Source organism: Salmo salar, chromosome 11 (assembly GCF_965601325.2).
Source record: "Salmo salar chromosome 11, fSalSal1, whole genome shotgun sequence".
NCBI lineage: Eukaryota > Metazoa > Chordata > Actinopteri > Salmoniformes > Salmonidae > Salmo > Salmo salar.
Genome location: NC_138301.1, coordinates 30,117,826 through 30,134,579, shown reverse-complemented (window position 1 = coordinate 30,134,579; position 16,754 = coordinate 30,117,826).

The window sequence follows — 16,754 nt, the reverse complement described above, 5'->3', positions numbered from 1 at the left end:
TGGTGGAAGAGAGGGAGGAGAAGGCTGAGGAACAACTGTGGCCCTTTGCTGCAGCCAGCTCCATGGCTCTCTCTCTCTCCGCTGTGGTCCAGATGGGATGTGAGGATAGGGCCCCGGCCTTACGTGGTTCTACTTTAATCACAGTGGGAGAGGGAGGGTCTAGGGAGAGGAGAGGAAGAGGGGCCACAGGCCGCTTGTGAAGTCACTCCAACAGGTCCAGCTACAGAGGGTCATGCCATCTCATAATCGCAACGTGTCATGATCAAACACTTGGCCTGCGTTGTGTCCTATGTGTTGCAGAGCATATGTTGACCAAAGTGTGTGTGTACGTGTGTGAGTCGTGTGGATGATGATGATATGTTTATGGGAACAGCCACATGAGGATGGGGACATAGTCAGGATGTCTGTGGAACATGTGGGAAGAGTTGTAATGATTTGTGGTTGACATATTACCTGATTTCACCCTGCCTTTACACAGACACACACACACACACATCTCACCAGTAGAGGCATTTGAACTGCTGCTGATATCATTACTGTGACTCTGAAGCCCTGTAAGATCCTCCATAGAGTCTGGCTAAGACTGCCCGCCTCAGCTGGCTGGGCTGTTTAAACACCTTCATAGTACAGTCCTCCTGTACAGGATATCGTGCCTGCCTGCCTCGACTGCTGGGGTCCATGGGGCTCAGGGGAACAAGGTGTTACTTCCTCCAACCTCTTTCTTCTCCCTTTCCTCTCTCTTTCTTCTCTTCATCAGGATGGAGGTGGAAGGTGCTGTGGCCCAGAGGATGGAAGGCATTAAGGCTGCGCACATATGTGCACACACACACGCACACACACATTAATGCTGGTGTGCCGGCTGAAACTTGACCGATTTGCCCAGCTGGTGGACATGAGAGCGCAACACGGCAAGACTTCAGGAAACTGGAAGGTATATCAAAAGCATAGCAAGACATTTATTACCGCTATTCCCCTCCACACAAAAAAGAAACCACACTCAAGTTAAACTGAAAAAGTCGGCCCTATAGAGAACATGAAAGCCGTTGTTTATTTCGAAGTGTGAGTATTGTCGTGTCTTTGGCTATGCCGGATTAAGTGATATGACAGGCTAATTTATAAAATGATTTCTCTGTAATTAATATTACCTGATTAAGCTAATCATGTAAATGTAATTAACTAGAAAGTCGGGGCACCACGGAAGAACGTTTATAGAGCTGTTATCTTCCAAATAAACTCTTAAAATACTTAGTAATATTTTACATCGATAGCCGTCATCTCAATCCTCACCTTATTTTCAGTCTCATAATGAAAGTTGTAAATTCTTGGCTATCTTCACGAACCCTGGCTAACAAGTTGAATCAGCAATACAAAATTGGGTTTAATTATTTATTTACTAAATACCTAACTAATCACACAGAATTACAAATACACAGAATACAATGACGTCATACAGAAAACGTCCTGGTGGACGGAACCTGTATCATGGCTGGTTACACAAAGGAAAGGGGGTTGGGCTTGAATGAAAGAGCGGGAAGATTTAGGAACAAAGAAACAGCAGCTATGCTATCGTAAATACATTATCTTATGCATTCTAAATTACCGGCCATTTGGAAAAGGAAAATGCAATAAATATTTACTCTGAGCTGCGCTTCGGTAGATTGGTCGTAGATGCTGGCCGGGTTGGCCAACAGATCTTCCTGTACTCGGAACAATGTCTCTGGTGGTAAATTGGATACGTGGTGGTATCTTCGTCCGTCTGTTAGACTGGATCCGTCGTCCGTCCTTTCCTAGCCCACGTCGACAGCGGCAGCTGCTAACTCAACGGCTAGGAAGTATCACTTCTGTAGTGAATAAGCTCAAAGTTCATACCATTCGCCATCAAAGCTCACGCCGAGGTTGGCATAGTTCTGTCCTTGATATGTGTGTCTCCTTCTAACGTGGAGGCTGCAGCCCTCCCGTACTGGAACTACCTGGTTATCTTTTCGTCAAAGGATTATATAGTTGGGAGGGGGAGGGAGGTGTTTCATCGTTTATAACCCCTGTCTCTTCACAGGGTTGGGTTACTGATTGAGCAGGGCACTTCCCTTATGAAAACCCAAATCTCTCATTCAGAAGCTAAAATTACATTTCATCTCCTAACAAACATTTTCAATATCAAACATTTCAATTGCATAACAATTCCATGTTACTCTGATAACTAGAGGGTGTATACTTTCTCAGGTACAGTTTATGTCGTCCTGTCATCAGTCATAATGTCTCAGATGACAACCGAACTGACATACATACTCATTACGTTCCCAAGCATATTTCCAACTGGTTTTATTAACAAAATATGTGGTACCTTTCTACATTTGTTTGATGTTCCCAGACTCTCTATATTTAACAGGACAGCAGTCCTTCAGTAGGGTCAGTAAGAGAGGGGAAGGGGGAAAGGTATTTATGGGGGGGGGTCATAAACCTTACCCACAGGCCAACGTCATGACAGTATTTAAATCCATAAGTACCAAAAAACGCTGATGGTTATCATAGTGATGGTACTGATCCATTAGTGTCACCTATATAGTTGTTTCATGTCACTTTCCTTGGCTGTATGGTTTTATAAATAATTTTATTAGCTCCCTTGTGCCAGCCAGTTCTCACATGCTAGCTCTTCTGAAACTAATAATAAAATGCACGCATTGTGTTGTTGTGTGCTCCTGGGAAGTATCTCTGACACTGGTTACTGGTTACAAGGCACGACACACAACACAACACACAGGCATGTTGGGTATTCAGTTTACTGTTGTCTCACTGCTTCCTGTGAAGTATTGTGTTTTGGCTCCTTGCAACATGGTAGAAATAAATCAAACAATGCAACATAATCCTGGAATCCATGAAGTGGGGTGAGAGTGGTGCAGCCTCCCATACCACCCATACCACCCACCCACCTATACCACCCACCCATACCACCAACCCATACCACCCATACAACCCACCCACCTATACCACCCACCCACCCACCCATACCACCCACCCACAGCACAGACTGGATCTGGGACATCTGTATGGATCCATGTTCTGCCTTACATTCAATGTCACACCTGCCTTTTCCATATCCCTTCAGCACTGTACTATAAAGGCTTTATAGCCCAATTCACATATCTGTGAATCAGGGCTGAACATGCCAAAACATTCTGCCCTCTCTGTTCCCCTGTCGTTAGAACACCCAGTCACTACCTAACTCTCTCTCCCTGTCACTACCTAACTCTCTCTATCAGTCACTACCAAACTCTATCAGTCACTACCTAACTCTCTCTACAAGTCATTACCTAACTATCTCTCCCAGTCACTACCTAACTCTCTCTATCAGTCACTACCTAACTATCTCTATCAGTCACTACCTAACTCTCTCTATCAGTCACTACCTAACTATCTCTCCGTCACTACCTAACTCTATCAGTCACTACCTAACTCTCTCTATCAGTCACTACCAAACTCTATCAGTCACTACCTAACTATCTTTCCCAGTCACTACCTAACTCTCTCTATCAGTCACTACCTAACTCTCTCTATCAGTCACTACCTAACTCTCTCTATCAGTCACTACCTAACTCTCTCTCCGTCACTACCTAACTCTATCAGTCACTACCTAACTCTCTCTATCAGTCACTACCTAACTCTCTCTATCAGTCACTACCAAACTCTATCAGTCACTACCTAACTATCTTTCCCAGTCACTACCTAACTCTCTCTATCAGTCACTACCTAACTCTCTCTATCAGTCACTACCTAACTCTCTCTACAAGTCATTGCCTAACTATCTCTCCCAGTCACTACCTAACTCTCTCTATCAGTCACTACCTAACTCTCTCTATCAGTCACTACCTAACTCTCTCTCCCAGTCACTACCTAACTCTCTCTCCCACTCACTACCTAACTCTCTCTCCCAGTCACTACCTAACTCTCTCTCCCAGCCACTACCTAACTCTCTCTATCAGTCACTACCTAAATCTCTCTCCCAGTCACTACCTAACTCTCTCTCCCAGTCACTACCTAACTCTCTCTCCCCTCACTACCTACCTCTCTCTCCCAGCCACTACCTAACTATCTCTATCAGTCACTACCTAACTCTCTCACCCAGTCACTACCTACCTTTCTCAATCAGTCACTACCTAAATCTCTCTCCCAGCCACTACCTAACTCTCTCTCCCAGTCACTACCTAACTCTCTCTCTCCCAGTTACTACCTAACTCTCTCTATCAGTCACTACCGAACTCTATCAGTCACTACCTAACTCTCTCTCTCCCAGTCACTACCTAACTCTCTCTCCCAGTCACCACCTAACTCTCTCACCCAGTCACTACTTAAATCTCTCACCCAGTTACTACCTAAATCTCTCACCCAGTCACTACCTAACTCTCTCTCCCAGTCACTACCTAACTCTCTCTCCCAGTCACTACCTAACTCTCTCTATCAGTCACTACCTAACTCTCTCTCTCCCAGTCACTACCTAACTCTCTCTCCCAGTCACTACCCAACTCTCTCCCAGTCACTACCTAACTCTCTCTCCCCCTGTCACTACCTAACTCTCTCACCCAGTCACTACCTAACTCTCTCTCCCAGTCACTACCTAACTCTCTCTCCCAGTCACTACCTAACTCTCTCTCCCAGTCACTACCTAACTCTCTCTCCCTGTCACTACCTAACTCTCTCTCCCACTCACTACCTAACTCTCTCTCCCTGTCACTACCTAACTCTCTCTCCCAGTCACTACCTAACTCTCTCTCCCTGTCACTACCTAACTCTCTCTCCCAGTCACTACCTAACTCTCTCTATCAGTCACTACCTAACTCTCTCACCCAGTCATTATCTAACTCTCTCTCCCAGCCACTACCTAATTCTCTTACCCAGTCACTACCTAACTCTCTCACCCAGTCATTACCTAACTCTCTCTCCCAGCCACTACCTAATTCTCTTACCCAGTCACTACCTAACTCTCTCTATCAGTCACTACCTAACTCTCTCACCCAGTCATTACCTAACTCTCTCTCCCAGCCACTACCTAATTCTCTTACCCAGTCACTACCTAACTCTCTCTATCAGTCACTACCTAACTCTCTCTCCCAGTCACTACCTGCTGGTTCTCCTCACTCCAACATGCCTCAGGACTATAATAATGTAATAATGCAAAGGAGTCTTTGATGGGCCAAATCACCACCAGTTGAAAAGGTCATTTATGTTCTAAGAGGCAGAACATGAAGTAAGAAATGAGAAACAAAGGACAGCGAGAAAGCTGAACATTTTGTTAGAAAAGGCTTTCCTTTGATTTTCCCATTTGGAAGTCTGGTATCATAAATAGACAAAGGGAGGGATGATGTACCCCTCTAGTTTATACATGCTGCTCTCATCAATGAAAAAGGCCCATATCCATAATAACTAGCACATGTCTTGCTTTTGTCTTTGTGGTTTTCATTCAGCTATAAATTGAAGGTAGACTCTCTTTTTTCCCTCTACTTTTGGGTGACGTGTAAGACAGGTTTAAATGGGTGTAATTTGGCTTTGAACAGACTGTGTGTGACTCATTAAATGGTGCCTGTTTGCGTGTACACTGCAGTGGTTTTGGAACGGTGTGAGGGCCCTGCAAGTCACCCACCGCTTTCTGCCTGTGTCCTCAGCCCACAAAAGACATCTGGCGCCCATTCCCATTGAAACGGGCACGCGCCAACACGAACACATTAGGCGTTAGACCAAACGCTTTCTTTCAACCCTCGCCTAGCACGGAGCGCATGACAACCAAAAACCTAAACCTTTCGGAGAGGTTCAACATTTGCACTTCATTTCTTATTTCTTCTCACCGGAAAAAAATGAAATCTCTTCCTAGACGCCAGTTCAATTCTCTGGAGCGAAATGGATCCTTATTGAATTCTGAAATAGACATCACATGACCATGTTGCACAGCCACTCTCAAATCCGCTGTGGTAGGGATAAAGGAAACAGTTCATTTTTACAGCACACAGACTAGAGGTGACTAAGTGAGCGGGATATTGTCACTACTTCCCAACTGACCCGTATAACTACTTAGAAGTATGTTTCTCATTGGAACAACATCCCTTCCATACACAGTATCACAGAGTGGCTGCCCAATATAATTAAATAGAACAGTATTATACTCCATATCTCTCTGGGTCGTCATATGTAATGAGTGCGTGTTGGTGGCAGGGAAGTCAGGTGCAGGAGAGTGAACTTGGTATAAACGGAGCAGTTTAATAAATGCAAAAAAACCTCTGAAAACCAATATATACAAAAATAATATAAAAGGGTACAAAACCCGTCGCACACCAGAACATGACTTGCACAAAACATACAACAAACAATCACCAACAAAGACATGAGGGGAAACAGAGGGTTAAATACACAACATGTAATTGATGGGACTGGAACCAGGTGTGATGGAAGACAAAACAGGTGAAAAACATGGGCCACCTTGCCTGGCGAGGGTTCAGTCTCCTCGCCGCCTGGATGTACTCCAGATTGCGGTGGTCAGTCCAGATGAGAAAAGGGTGTCTATCCCCCTCAAGCCAATGTCTCCACGCCTTCAAGGCCTTGACGACAGCCAACAGCTCCCGGTCCCCCACATCATAGTTTCGCTCCGCCGAGCTGAGCTTCTTCTTCTTCTCGCTCTCGGATACGCACCAGGTTGTAAGCGCTCCTGAGATCTAGTTTAGTGAAGAAGCACGCCCCGTGCATTGACTCTATCGCTGTACCTATGAGCGGTACCGGGTAACTATACCTCACAGTGATCTGATTCAGACCCCGATAGTCAATACACGGGTGCAGACCTCCCTCCTTCTTCTTCACAAAAAGAAACTTGAGGAGGCTGGTGAAGTGGAGGACCGAATGTACCCCTGACGCAGGGATTCGGAGACATATGTTTCCATAGCCTCCGTCTCCGCCTGTGAGAGGGGATACACATGACTCCTGGGAAGTGCAGCGTCTACCAGGAGATCTATCGCACAATCGCCCCATCGAGGAGGTGGTAATTGAGTCGCCTTCTTTTTGGAGAAGGCAAGAGACAAATCGGCATATTCAGGGGGAATGCGCACGGTGAAGACCTGGTCTGGACTCTCCACCATAGTAGCACCAACGGAAACCCCTAAACACCTACCTTAGCACTCTCGCGACCACCCCGTGAGAGCCCTCTGTGGCCAAGAAACAGTGGGGTTATGACAAGCTAACCAGTGTAGGCCCAGCACCACGGGAAACGCAGGAGAGTCAATAAGGAAAAGACTAATTCTCTCCTTGTGACCCCCCTGCGTCACCATGCCCAAAGGAGCGGTGACCTCCCTAATCAACCCTGACCCTAATGGTCGACTATCTAAGGCGTGAACGGGGAAAGGCACATCCACGGGAACAATGAGGATCCCTAAACTATGGGCTAACGCTCTATTAATGAAATTCCCAGCCACGCATGAATCGACGAGCGCCTTATGCTGGGAATGCGGGGAAAACTCAGAAAAAGTGACAAACACAAACAGTTGTGCAACAGAGGGCTCTGGGTGAGAATGGTACCGGCTCACCTAGGGTGACGCCAGAGCGCCCTGCCTGCTGCCTCGATTCTTAGAGGAACCAACCCGGCACCGACCGGCAGTGTGACCTCTGCGGCCACAGATGGTGCATGAGCTGGAACCCCCTCCGGTCTCCCTGCACACCGCCCCCCCCCCCCCCCCCAGCTCCATGGGTATTGGAGAGGGGGTACGAGAGGATTGAACCAACAGACCCCGATCTGAACGTCCGCGAGTAGCCAGCAGGTTGTCCAGCCGGATGGACAGGTCCACCAGCTGGTCAAACGTGAGGGTGGTGTCTCTGCAGGCCAGCTCCCGATGGACGTCCTCGCACAGACTGCAGCGGTAATGGTCGATCAGTACCCTGTTGTTCCATCCCGCGCCGGCAGCCAGGGTCCTAAACTCCAGTGCGAACTCCTGGGCACTCCTCGTCTCCTGCCTCAGATGGTAGAGGCGTTCTCAAACTGGTCCAACGCCGCATCTCCCTCTCTCCACATGGCGTTGGCCCACTCCAGGGCTTTCCCGGTGAGGCATGAGACGAGGGCGAACACCCTCTCACGGCCATATGGAGCCGGGTGGACGGTGGCCAGGTATAGCTACAGTTGAAATAGGAACCCCCGGCAGCCCGCAGCCTCTCCGTCGTACTTCTGGGGCAGGGAGAGACGAATCCCACTGGAACCAGGTGGAAAAGGGGCGCTCAGGAGAGACCCTGGTTGGGCTGGTGGAGGCACTGGAAGAACTCCCTGTCTCTCCCAGTGGTCCATTTACTAGACAACGCGGTCCATGGCGATACGAAGATGGTGAAGTATTGCTGCATGCTCCTGGACGCGCTCCTCCACCTCTATGGCCGGGGTACCTTGTCCTGCTGACTCCATAAATGGGTCGGTGATTCTGTAATGAGTGCATGCTGGTGGCAGGGGAGTGAACTTGGTATAAACGGAGCAGTTTAATAAATGATGAGAAAACTCTGAAAACCAATATATACAAAAATAATATAAAAGGCTACAAAACCCGTCGCACACCAGAACATGACTTGCACAAAACATACAACAAACAATCACCGACAAAGACATGAGGGGAAACAGAGGGTTAAATACACAACATGTAATTGATGGGACTGGAACCAGGTGTGATGGAAGACAAGACTAAACCAATGGAAAATGAAAAAAATGTATCAGCGATGGCTAGAAGGTTGGTGACGTCGACCGCCGAACACCGCCCGAACAAGGAGAGGGACCAACTTCGGCAGAAGTCGTGACACCATATATACATTGAATCTACATTCCCTAATGTTACAATATATTACAGTAGATGAAAAGAATAACATCTCATCAAGTATTTTCCTAATACTCCCACAGGCATGTTCCTGTTCCTGGGTTATTTGTTTGCCATTCTCCTTACCTTGCGGAAGTTGTAGTGTTAACATTTACATGTTGTAGGTCTTCCTGGGGAAACAACGTTCTCCCTATTCCCTACACAGTGCACTACTTTTGACCGGGCCCTAGTCAAAAGTAGTGCATTATATAGGGAATAGTGGGCCATTTGAGATGCAGACTGAGTATTAATTAGCTCCCTCACCACAGAAAACTGTACCCAGTCCTTCCAGAACAGTTTGTGGTCCTGGACATTGCCATGTAGGGGGGACAGACTGTTTATAGAAAGTATAATCCCTCATAAACCCTGGCTCCTCACATTCTGCTCATTGCCATCAAACACTTTCACTTTTTTGTTGAGACCATTAACTTTTCCATGAGTTTATTATTTGAAAAGGTTAACTGGCTGTAGGAATACAAATGGTACCTGGAGAAAATTCACACCAGAGGGACTTTCAGTCCAGGGCCCTTTTAGCTGTAGCCCTCATTTTTGGGGCAGATTTTTAGTTCATGTTTCTGGTCAATAGACCGAATGGGTAATAGGGATGTTGGCATTTGCAGGACGTCTCAAATGTAGGTAGATATAATGGACATTTACGGTCATAAGTCTGTACAGTCACAAGTCATAACCTTAACACAGTTTTAGATATTGTAATCTTCTTGGAATCAATATTTCCATTAAAAGACAATGTCTAGATATGACCAGGGGCAAACACTAATCCTCTGGGCCTGTCCTAGAGTTTTATTGCTGTCATAAAAGCATTTTGTTTGCTGGTGCATCTAGCAGTCACAGTTCTTCAACAGAGATGCTGTTACATCATGGCTGCTTCTCTTTGAGATCTAACTCAAGTAGAGTGACTCATTTTTGATAAACATCTGCATCATAAAGAGTGGCCTTGCTCCCCTCTCCTCAGTAATGATACTTTGAATATCAATAATGCAACCAAGCCATTTGTCTGAGGAATATGAGGGAGAAGATCAAAAGCATATTGTACTGTAGTGTGATGTAATGGGTGCAGACTGGGTGAGCTCATTCACAGTTTCCATGTTGTACTATGTACTGATTAGTAATATCATTGTAATAATCTAACGTCCCTAATTGTTATTGTCTTCCGACCCATATTAGTATGGAGCAAGTTGGATTCTTGGTACTGATCTGAAGGCCAAACTACATTTTGGCCAAAGCAACTTGGCCAAATGGCCACAGTAACATTCAAGCAATATGGCTAAAAGGCCTGTTACAAGTTGACAGTCACAAAAGAAGACTGCGAAGAACGGTTGATAATAGTTTTTTATTTTGTAGGCCTCTGTGTGTATTTCAACATGTTCTTTCTCTCTAAGAGGTGGGTTTGATTAAAGCAAAAGAAAAGTACACAGTGTAAAGAACAGAGCCCCACATTTCACTGTCTGTTCTCTGTAGAGGAACTAAGATAAATTCCCCTCAGGAAACGAAAGGGCTTATAGCATTACGAGAACCCTTGGTGATTTTTTCCAACTCAATCCAGGCTAAAAAGGTTTGGTTAAATTGAGAAGTCAATAACATTACTTACATTATGTTTGTTAAATGGGTCCACTGTGTCCTTCTCCCTCCATCCTCCACAACCCCAAATCTCTTACAGAACCATAATGACACACACATTTCCAAAACACTGTTCTCGTCAAAACCATTATCAATATCTGTCAACTTCTTTGTTTATTTATTTGTTTGTTTGTTCGTTAGTTGTTGCTCGGATGAATTTACAGTGCGGAGTGTTTTTTCGGGATTGTTTTGTGGTGTGGAGAGAGGTTGCTGCCTGGTTTGACTCAGTATTTAATCCCCCAGAAGTCCCTGCGGAATTCTCTTAACGACGGTCCCAATGTGGAGCACCGCCGAGCTCGGTGCCGAGCCGACAACTCTCTACTCCTCCTCCGCCTTGCTCCTCCGCTCTCTCTCTCTAAAAGCTGTCTGTCTCTCTCTCTATTGCCAGCCAAAGCTGTTGTTTTACAAGTGGAAACCCCACTGCAATTAAGCCCCACTGGTTTGGTTTGGCTGAGCAAGATGGCAGAAGCTCTCTCCTGGCATTCTCCCTTCTGTTTGTGGCTTTCCACGACTAAACAAGAAAACAAACAAACAAAAACTTACACAAACCAGAGGTCTGAAATCTGAAACCCCATATAACAGCAGGGAGACATGGGTGAAAGTTCCCATGACCGTCCGTCAGTCAGTTCGTCTGTCTGTCCGTCTTTTCGTCCCTCAATCACTGGTTCCCCAGACCCAGCTATAGCAGGTAAACAGCAGTGTTAGTGGCCGACCTTGGAAACATGCGTGAAGGTGCAGGGAGCAGCAGTAGTGATGAAAACTTGGCCCATGCAGCAGCTGTGCGGTTGTAGGCACTGTTAGTCTCTTTGATCTTCTGTACTCAGGTGTGACAGTGCTTTGGCAGCTTGCGGTTGGTTCTGGCTTCAACTAGGGCCTCTCCTGGACAGGCCCATATGCTCCCAGTGAGAGCGTGAGAAAGGGCACCTGCCATAGGCTAAAAGACGCTGAACAAAGTACCGAAATTATTCCTCAAAGACTTTGAGGTAACTTTCCCATTACCACCTCTGGATATTTTATTTTCTGACTGATTTTAGATAACTGTAGACTAGAGGCTATTATAATCATACTACTATTAAGGGCTACAGGCCCTTGTGAAAGTCATAACTGTCAGAGTTTTATACTCTGACCCTTCCATTGCCAATGACCAGTTAAGCTTCAAAGGACCGTAATATACCATGGTCTAAAACACATAGAGCCATCACCAACTCAGTCAGCAAATTCACAGATCGTCTGGTGAACCCTCCTTATGGTTTTTCAATAAATCAGTCCAAGCATGGATTTATGAAAATGACTGCTTGAGTGAACCTGGAGGTCAAACACAAATTAATTTGGTCTTGGCAATAAATCTGGACCGTTTCTATAATTGTTGTTGAATGTGCCTTTACAGTTATAGAATACTACCGCAAGAATACAAGCTTATTCTGGTGATACATTAAAGGAAACCAAATATCATTTTTATGGCGCTGTCTGCTGGACACACATATTTTTAATAAAAACGTACGTTTGATTTCGTCCCATAAACCTAAGTCTGCAAAATAGGAAATTAGCCTATTACCTCAATGGTTAATGAGTTGCATATTTTTCAGGAATCCAGAGTGAAACAGTTATTTAGCCATTTTCTCATATTTTGGCGTCATGTGGTCATACTCTGTGTTGTATTATTTCTTATGGCCTAATTAAGACATTAGCCATTATAGAAATTCCTCCAACACTCCCAGTGGATTCAAGCCCTTGTCTTTTGTGTTGTTCCAACTCCCCGGTCGGTGCATCTGTGCTCACTGCTCAGGCCCCAAGGGTTTGTTCCATTACATTATAGATCGCTTTCTTTCTGAGATCATTGGAAGAGAGACAGGAGCGAGTGACCTTTGTGAACTGTTTACCCCCATCAGCTTCCAATACAGACAGCTAGCTTGCATGTCAGACAGCGCTTGACCCAGAGTTCATATCACCTTGATAACAGGTTGAGTTCTTTCAGTAAATCATTTATTTTAGATCACGGTATTTTATTTGAAAATGTTGATATCAGACAGGTTAAGGGAAAAAACACAACTGACTCTCTACCATCCCGTCTCTTTACAGTGAAACCTCAGCAAAGTATACATCGGTATAGCTTTATCACTAGCTTCCTCTCATCACTTCCTCTCTTCTCTAGCCTCTTCCTGACTAGAGTTGGTTCAGTCTCTAATTTGCTGTATGACTTTACAAAGGTCACTGTCTGTGTATATTTCATTAGTATCTCTGCAGCGCTCGTTCTCCCGGAGTGGATAATGAGAACCACTGTAAAGAGCCTCCTCTCCTCGGCAGAGCTCAGAGCCCAGAAAGAAACATTCTAGTGTCAGCCAATGTCGCAGCTTGATGGCATATAAATGTAATTTATCAGCGTGTTTATGTTGCCGTTTTAGTAGGACATTTTTATGCCTCACTGGAGCAGGGATGCTGTGTCAGTGCATAATGACAATGTCACTTCTAATAACACACAGATCTGGAATTGGTATGGCGTCATTCTCGTAAACTAAACTCAACACCATCTGAGGACTGTGATAACTTTATGGTTGTATTTTACTTTCTTTAGCATCACTTTTTGACTTTAACAAACTACTGCAATGACAGATTGAAGGATGTTGAACGTGGACATTTTTTGCTTGACCGTTACGTTCAGTGTATCGGTGTATCTGATCTATCTGATGCCGTATTTCCAAGCTAGGTATGAGAACATCTGTATCCATGACTGTAGCACTTCCTTGCCATACTTGCTATGTGCCAGACCACAATTCACACAAGATGAGCTCAGATGCATCAACTGTCATGTGGAATGTACTTGTTGAGGTAGATAGGGAGTGGTCCCTCTACATCATCTGTCTCTCATGTCGTTTTTAGGCCTGGTTTGAGATGTGCTCTATAAATTCAATGTAGTTTAATTGATTGTGATGCTGATTATGTGGAAATACTACTTGTGTGTTTGTGTCAGTGTCTCTTGTTGTGTGTATGTGTGTGTGCGCATGCGTGTGCCTGCACGTGTGTATGTGTTTGGGTACGTGTACAGATGTGATAAGCGGTGGGAGATCATCAGCATTATCTCATAAATCAATCTGGGAACAGTCACCTCTCACATTCCTGCATCTCTCTTCTCCAACATGGCCGTGTATTCTGTTGTTGTATGCAGTTTTCAGCGTTAATTGCTCCAGCTTTTAACAATGTGTTTCTGTGAGGGTTTGGAACGCTCTCCCTCCCACATAATGACCGTGTGAGGAGAGAGTCTTGTTTTTATGGCAACTTTTAAACATGTTGGCTGTGCTTCTTCCATATCTTACCCTCCCAGGAAGAAACACATGGAAGGCTTTGATACGACGTGGCTCAACATAACAGCTGCTATCACCAGGTTATTGTCACACTTTATTCTTGTGTCTTTTAACCCAAAACCAAAACCCGGTAAATTACTGATTTCCAAAGTTTTCCTCGTTAATGTGATGTCCCACGTTCAGCTAGTAGGCCAAAAGAGCCCCCGTCAATGATGACACAGACTGACAGCTATGAAGAGTTAGCTAGGTGGATCCTCCTGTAAACCCTACTTTAAGTAGGGTTACAATTTGGCAAATGAGAATAAAAGGATTCATGTGGCCATAGGGAGCTAGATTGATGACGTTGCTATTGGCTATTGGCTGACCAAAAGATCTGAGACACAGCAGAGAGCCTCCGTCTACTGTAGGGTTGGGTCAGGTTCAGGTTAGCAGTCCACCCATTGGCTAGCAGACCTGGGTTCAAGTACTATTTAAAATATTTTCAAATACTTTATCTGTGCTTGATTGACCTTGCCTGGCTACATTTATCAATAAAATAGGCCCAAAACAAAACCCGCCCATCTGGCACTCCAGGCAGGCTAGAGCAAACGGTAACCGTATTTGAATGATTTCACATATTATTTGAACCCATCTCTGTTGGCTACTCACCGTGGAAGAGCTAATATGATAAGAGGGCAAATTTGAATCTTCTCTCTCTTCTCGACTCCCATCAGGTTTTTCATGCCAGGTTATACATGAGGTATGCATTTCCCTTCTCTGTTGTCATCCCTGGTGTTAGGTGTCTTTCACATGGATGATTATAGCAATATCAAAAACAGATTGCTCTGGAAATGATCACTTGCCTCTCCCAGTATCTGAAACGCACCAGAGGCCCACTAAAAAAGGGGGAAGGTGTGCTGTTTTAGGCAAAGACTCAAGACTTTAAACCGCTAACAATAATCCGGACGGATCATGAAGGGGTGGTGTGGGGATAACATTTTGACTTCAGTCTTCTGTAGGTTTTGGATTTTCTTATTGAGGATTATTGTGTAATACAGGAGGGTCGGTTGTTTGATTCATCCCATATCTTAATATTTTTAATTTTTCAATAATATTTGCACAATGTTGTCAATGGAAATGAGTAAAAGAAAAAACATGAATTTCAACCTCATAAACGTATCATTACACCACCGTTAGATTTGCATTTATGAAGCTAACCTTTACTCTGACATCAGCTTGATCAATACTGACTGTAATAATACATTGCTATGTTGATAAAATCTATTGTTCAGCTTGATTTTTACAAAGTTCTGTAATGTTGGCTATGAACTTTATTGCCAGACCCCTGGTGTTAGAAATCCCCTGCCATAACTTTCCCATGGTAAATTGTTACTGTCCGTTTCTGAAATCGACTGTTTAGCTCAGGACAACAATCGCCAGAGCTTACATTGGCCAGGAATATAGGCTGTCTGCTTTCAAGCTCAGCTGTAACACACATCTCTCATGTGCCTGCCTGCAGCAGTGTTCCCAGGCAGCAGCTAACGGATCAAGAAATAAAGAAGACAGGAAATGGTTCAGGATTCTTCCTCTGATGGTGAAGATGCTCTTGCAACAACTGAGCTGGATAAATCAATACTCTCCATCTGCCAACACTGGCCCATTCACATTGGGCTGCCCCATGCCAGGTGGGTTACAGCAGTGGTTTGGGGTGGATGAACCAACAAATGTTTAAGAGCATATTGCTTCAGACAACATAAAACGTGAAGGTATTTTGGAGTTAAGTGGAAGCACAACTCCTTGTTTATATTGACTTGTTTGTGCTTGTGCCTGAATGAAGACAGATACATTGATAAAGTATAATGAGCCCCATTGCGTGTATTACCTTGCCCAGAATGCTCAACACACTATAAATAATGTATAACAGTAGTGGAAGTTCTGCTTAGCCTACCTGTGTACTCACACTCACAGAGAGCTGTGATAATACATGCAGTCGTAACAATGTGTTCTGTTGGAGATGAATCTTAACAAAGTGCTAGGAATTCATCAGTCCCTGGAGAAACGTCTCTCCACAACGAGAGAGAGAGAGAGAGAGAGGTAACACAGAGGACAGAATGTTCTAGAGATTGTACTATTTGTCTAAACAGTGTATTTTTATCACTAAACTTGCATATAGTTAAGTATTTCTTAGAATCCTTAATCTCTTTGTTGCACTTCTAAGAAAGATGCAAAACAGTTACTGATGTTGCCTTTTGTACCTCTTGATACCAGTTTATGTTTACCATAGTGATACATGAATATACAGCAGATACTACTAAAGGCAAACTTGTATCCCTAGAAAGCATACAGATAGGTGTATATTCTGCAATGTGTTAGTGTTGTTTTTAGTGATATTCATATGGGCTTTTAAACCCTAACTCCCACTGTTGCTATTTAGATAAGAGAGTCTGAATGCTGACACCGCCTGGGATTCCATGTGTTGTACCTTGTTACCTTTTGAACATATGGTTTGAGGCCTGCTGCTTTGGCGATTGATTGACCAACCAGGTGGAATGTTGATAAATGAGGACATAAAGCCCTGGGATAAAGGAGAAGGGAACATTATTACCAAAGTAAAGGATATGTTCAAATTTGGTATGTGTTTTGAGATCAAAGACACCTGTGTTTGGTGTCATGTTGATGTAACATGGCTTCCATATTCAGGTAATTTGCTCTCTGTAACTTTAGCTGTAATGGTGGCCACCCCGCTGCTATGTGGAGTTGATCTGAGGTTTACGGTTCTCATTGCACTTCTCAGTGTTGCCCTATGATGGCCTGAATAAATATCAGATGTGCCAGCCAGGTGAGTTCATTGCTAGCTTAGCCAGTCAGGGTTGATTCCTCAACTCCTCCTCTGGCACTTGTAGCTGTGTGTCATAGGCGTCCATCCTTCTCCTCGTGCTCCAATCCCCGCTGCTTGGTCCTTGTTTTGTGGGTGGTTCTGTCA